The sequence below is a fragment of the Morus notabilis genome, unplaced genomic scaffold (assembly GCF_000414095.1).
Source record: "Morus notabilis unplaced genomic scaffold, ASM41409v2 Scaffold248, whole genome shotgun sequence".
NCBI lineage: Eukaryota > Viridiplantae > Streptophyta > Magnoliopsida > Rosales > Moraceae > Morus > Morus notabilis.
The window spans coordinates 52,784-58,783 of NW_010374042.1; positions in this window are offsets into that span (position 1 = coordinate 52,784).

A 6,000-nucleotide genomic window follows, 5' to 3' on the forward strand; every position below is an offset into this window, starting at 1 on the left:
AGTTCTCATCTCCTCCAGAACCGCCTCCTTCCATTCAAGAACATTTAGAGCCTCCTGTATATTCTTAGGAATAACAACACAAGACAATTTTGAGGTAAAAGCTCAAAATGATGGAGACAGACTCTGATAGGATAGAAAATTATACCACGGGTGATTAGTACAAGTTCTAGTTCCTTAACTAAGAGCAATGATCAAATTTAAAGTTTCATCTAACTCTGCAATAGAAGATGGTTCAGAAGACACAGACTCGATGGGATTTGATTCGGACTGAGACTTACCTGAATGATCTTCAAACTCAGGATTTGTCCTCGAGTTAGTTTCTTGACCATGCTCCAAGTTGTCGGTTATTTTCTGTCGCTCTGGATACTTCCTTGAATAGACCATCCCTTTATAACGATGACCACCTTGCCTCACACACATTTAAATCCCTTCTTGAGTTTGATTTTTCAAGGGCATAGAAGAAGAATCCCTATTTCCATTATTTGAGACATCACAATTTTTTGAAATAGAATCATGAAATACATCCACACAATTTTCAATTTCATCAATTTTCTTATGAACATTGGGTAAAAAAATCATCTAACAACCAACCAAAAGTCGAATCTGAATCTTCACTAGATGTCCCCCTTGAAGATGAGTCAAACTGAAAAATGGTTTATCTTCAAAGAAGGTTACATCCATAGAGACAAAAAAATTTTGGGATATTGGTTCAAAACATTTGTGGCCCTTATGGGTTGAGGGGTAACTGACAAAGACATTTTTTTGCTCTAGGATCAACTTTTCCTCGATTAATATCATGAATATGGACAAATGTAGTACACCCAAACACTTTAAGTGGGAGATCATGTGAGAGTCAGGAGGAAGGAAAACATGTTTTAAAGCAATTCAAAAGGGTTTGAAATTTTAAAACTTTTGAAGGCATCCTATTGATCAAATATGTAGCTGTAAGAATAGCTTCACCCCATAAGTGTTTAGGAACTTTTGTTGAAAACATTAAAGATCTTGCAACTTCTAAAAGATGTTTATTTTTTCTCTCTGCTATCCCATTTTGTTGAGGAGTATTATTGCATGAATTTTGGTGGACAATACCCTTTTCAACAAAAAACATTCCTATAATCTTATTGAAATATTCTTTCTCATTATCACTTCTGAAAACTTGAATATGAGTTTGAATTGTGTTTGAATCATTTTATAAAAATCTTTAGACACATTTTCAGCATCCGATTTTTCATTAAATAAAAATACCGATGTAATCTAAGTATGGTCATCAATAAAAGTTATGAACCATTTTTTTCAGTTTTCATTTTAATTCTTAAAGGCCCCAACACATCACTATGAATCATAGTGAAGGATCCTGTGGTCTTATAAGGTTGTGCTGGAAAGGATGCTCGACAATGTTTGGCAATTTCATAAATTTCACGCTGAAATGAAGATGGATTTTTATTCATAAAAAGCTTTGGAAACAGATGTCTCATATAATAGAAACTTGGATGTCCTAATCTAAAATGCCATAACATAATTTCATTCTCACTAAGAATTGAAATAAAATTGAGACAAGTCCTCTGGGATTGCCTGCTAAGTCATACCCATCTTCGAAGAAATAGTGACCTCTAACTTGCCTAGCATTGCCAATCATCTTACTTGTGGTCAACTCCTGAAATTGACAACCAGATGAAGAAAAATTAGCCTGACAGTTTTGATCAACTGTCAGTTTACTGATTGACAACAGATTACAAGACAACTTGGGAACATGGAGGACATTATGGAGTTTAAAACAAGGAGAAATAACAATTGATCCTTTCTCGGCTACTACTGAGAAAGAACCATTTGCTATTTTCACTCTTTGATTTTCTGCACACGGACTATAGGATGAAAACAGTTTAGAGAAACCGGTCATATGATCTGTTGTCCCAGAATCAATTATCCAAGAATCATTTGAATTGACACTAAAACAGGATGCAACTAGAAGGTTACCTTTCTGAACCAGAGAACAAGAAGGATTTGAGTTAGAGAAATTTTGAGACTGACGAATTTTACAGATTTGCTCTATCTGTTCCTTTGTGAATGGTTGCGTTCTAGAGGAGATTTCGGGCCCTGATTCAGTTGTATTGGCATGGGAGACACAATCATCTCCAGGTGGTTTTTTCTTCCACTTATTCGGCTTTCCATGGATTTTCCAACACGTCTCCCGAGTGTGCCATGGTCATTTACAGTGATCGCACCAAGGCCTTGTTTTGCATTCCTCCTATCTCCCTCAGCTTCGGTTCCTCTGGACAAGAGCGTTGACGCTTCTTCCTCTGGTTCGGCTTTCCCAATCATCACTTTTCCCCTCATCTCCTCTCCTAATTTTAGAGAATACCTCTTATAGAGGGCAGAGGTTTTCTTCCCAATATCCGGCCTCTAACCTCGTCCAATTCTTGGTTCAAACCTGCAAGAAAGACATAAACACGATCGTTTTTTTCTCTTTTTTTGTGTCGAACGCTATCATTCGGACACTCCCAATCATCTTCATAACAAAGATCTAACTCTTGTCACAAGGTCACAAGCTCGTTATAAAACATGGTAACATTCCGGTCTCCTTGCTTGGCTTTTCATAATTTTGTTTTCAGTTTGAAAATTTGGGATGAATTTTTGATATCTGAGTACATCTCACGAACTGCATCCCACACATCCTTGGATGTCAGTAAGAACATGTGCGGCTTTCCAATGGCTGGTTCCATTGAATTAATTAGCCAAGCTGTAACTAAGGAATTTTCAGATCTCCATGTCGCCAGTTTCGGATCTCCTGCAACAGGCCTAGTCGTTTCTCCAGTCAAATGGTCAAGCTTCCCTCTGCCATCAATCATCAACTTTACTAATTGAGCCCATTCCAAATAATTTTTGCCTTTCTGTCTATGGTTCGTTAATTGGAAGGACATATTCGAACCAAAGACACTTTCGCCACTGTTGGTTGCTCCTCCGCCGCTGGTGCTTCTCCTCCGCTGGTTGCCGGCGTTGTACCACGTGATTGTGCATCCTCTGCTATAGTACCACTTGAACCGGTCATCGCCCGCCTATAGTCCATCTAGGGCAGAATTGAAGAAGAATTTTTGGGGTTTTTTTGGTAAGAGCCGGGGCTCTGATACCATGTAGGCTTTTTAGAGAAGAAAAGGGAACTTCTTATTTCTCATTCATAATCACTTCATACATATCGGCCTCGTTATATAGATGAGCCAGAAGATAACAAATAAAGGGAAATAAAACAAATAAAGAAACAAATCAAAAAAAGAAGGAAACTGTCTAAACACTAATCCCATGACTTTGGAGAAATTATTCAGCCAACAATCTTCCTACATAATTACTCTATATTCGGCCACATACAGCAATAGGACAACCAATCATTCCTAATTTATTGACAATTATATTTTTTCTATTTGGTTTCTATCTCTCTAAGAAGTGTACAAACCTTTGTACTCCAGTCTTTTTCATACTCGTTTTAATCTGTTCCTCTTATCCTCTATTAACAATTCCCACTTTTGCAAATCTGCTACTGGTGCAGCAGAAGTTTTTTATTTTGAAACGAAACAAAGAATAGCAAGAATATTTGTAAAAACTCATAGAATAATTGAACACAAAAATAAACAAGAACACAAAGAATAATTGAAAAAACTCAAATAACTCTAAATTTTTTTTTTTTATTATTGAAAGGTGAATCATTAAAGAAAACAATAAGAATAGGAAATTAACTAGAACGGGAAACTAAATGAAATTAAAGACAATGCTATAAAGTACTTAGAAAAGGAAACTAATTGAAAATTAGAAACTTTGTAGTTGTTGCTATCTAGAAACATGTTCTTCATCAATCCCCTCCAATTGAAGAAAACTCGTCCCTATGTTCGCTAGTAGCAAAGAGAATTCATCGGGTGAGAAATACTCGAAAGGATCTGCAACATTAAAGGTGATCACCAATCTTCTTGGTGATGCGTAAAGGACCAATCTCTTTGCCTTTGAGCTTGTTGTATCAATGTACCAATAGGAAACCGGTTTTTTTGCAAGTGCACCATAACCAAACTGCCCTTAGCAAAGAACTTTGGCCTCTTATGTTTGTTTGTGGCAGGTTCTTGTGAACCTCGTCATGCACGCTATGAACTTGCATATCAAACTCTGCAGCTATGGGATTAACCTCAAGGAAATTTGACCATTTAATCAACTGAACAGTATGTCTTGGGTCTAGTACAGACAACATCAAACGGCGTCTTCGGGGTAGATTGATTGGTCATGCTATCGAAAGCAAACTTAATTTGGGGCAATGTGACATCCCACTGTATAGGTTTGTCCCTGCATACATTTGAATCTCTAAGCGTACGATTAGCAACTTCATTTTGTCCTACTGTTTAAGGATTGTTAGTGCTACAGTAGCTGAAAAAAGTATCGAACTTCTTCCAAAGGGTCCGCCAAAAATGACTTGCAAATTTTACATGCCTATCTTACTTAATGTATTGAAGGACAACATGAAGATGGGCTAAATGCCGGAAAAAGCAGATGAGCCACAAGTGAAGTGTCTGATGTCTTCATGCAAGGAACGAAGTGAATCATCTTGAAAAACAATCTACTACCATAAAAGCTCAATCAACACCACGTTGAGTTCTTAGTAATCTAATCAAAAAATCTATAATTAAATTCTATCGCTGTTTAGTCCTGTTCAATGTGACGAGTTTTTACTCTTTGATTGTAGCTTATTCTTTCTTTCCTCAAGTCGGTCAATCTTTCTCAATAAAGATCCGCATTCACAATTTTTTTCACCCAATAACATCACATTCAAATACTTAACCTTAGCAAAAAAAATCAAAATAAAAACAACCATAAAAATAAAAATTAAAAACATCAGTTTTACTTGATAATTTTGGTACCCATAAAAACGCCTACCAAGATTCATCGAAGTCTATACCGTTTGTTTCATCGTTGGCCGGCCGCAAATACACCAAGTTTTCCTGCGGCCTCCTCCACTAATTTTTCCTAAAATATTCTTCCCATAAAATGAGAAGTCTAATGAAGTGCAAAATGAGGAGCTCTCCGCTCAAAGCTGCCTCACAATTAATATTTAACAGCCGTTAGCTCTATACCTTAATTGCTATTGATTTTCAAATGCAGGTTGCAAATGGCTGAAATTAAAAATTTGGAATCCATTCTGTAAATTTAAAATAATAAAATCATAGTGAAGGATGCAACAGTGCAATTTCTTCTAAATACTAAAGGACCATAAGTTGTGATTTATCATATCAATTCAAACTTAAAACTTTCTTACTAGTGAGAATCATAAAATTGATCTGCCAATGTCAAGTTTTAGTATTTGAGTAAAAAAAAAAATTCCAATACAATGTTAATTTCTATGTTCTGGAAAATGTTATAGCTTGTGGCAAATTCAAATGCCAAATTTCGCTTCTGATTATTATTGATTGATGTATTAATCAATACAATATTGTTCTTTTAAACTTATTTTTATTAAAATTCACTTTTATAAGTTTTAAGTGTAATAATCATGACAAAAAGTAGTAGATATAACTTTTGAAATAATATTTATTTTTTAGAGCGCAAAATAGAATAATATATTTATTTTCACACATTTTGTGATAAATATATCTTTGGCATTAGCATTGTACTGGAAATGATGTTACCCTAATAATCTTTCTAAATTGTGGTTACAAATAAAAAGAGGAAGAAGAATATTTTGCAAAACCTTAATTCAAAATTGCAAAGAGCTGCAATAGGTTGTTTTCAAACTTGCAATATTTTTAATTAATTTTTTTAAATGAAATTTTCCCATTCCAAGGTTCCAACTCCAAAATAACGAGAACAGACTTTTAAATTTAACAAAAATAAATACGGTCGCGTTCCCATGCAAAATTAAAAGAGTTAGGAATGGGGCTTGAAATGTAGTTTTCAATAGATTTAACAGGGTTCGAACCATACAGCAAAAGGGTACCATTTTACAGGAAATACAAGAAGCCCCACGGTTTGTAA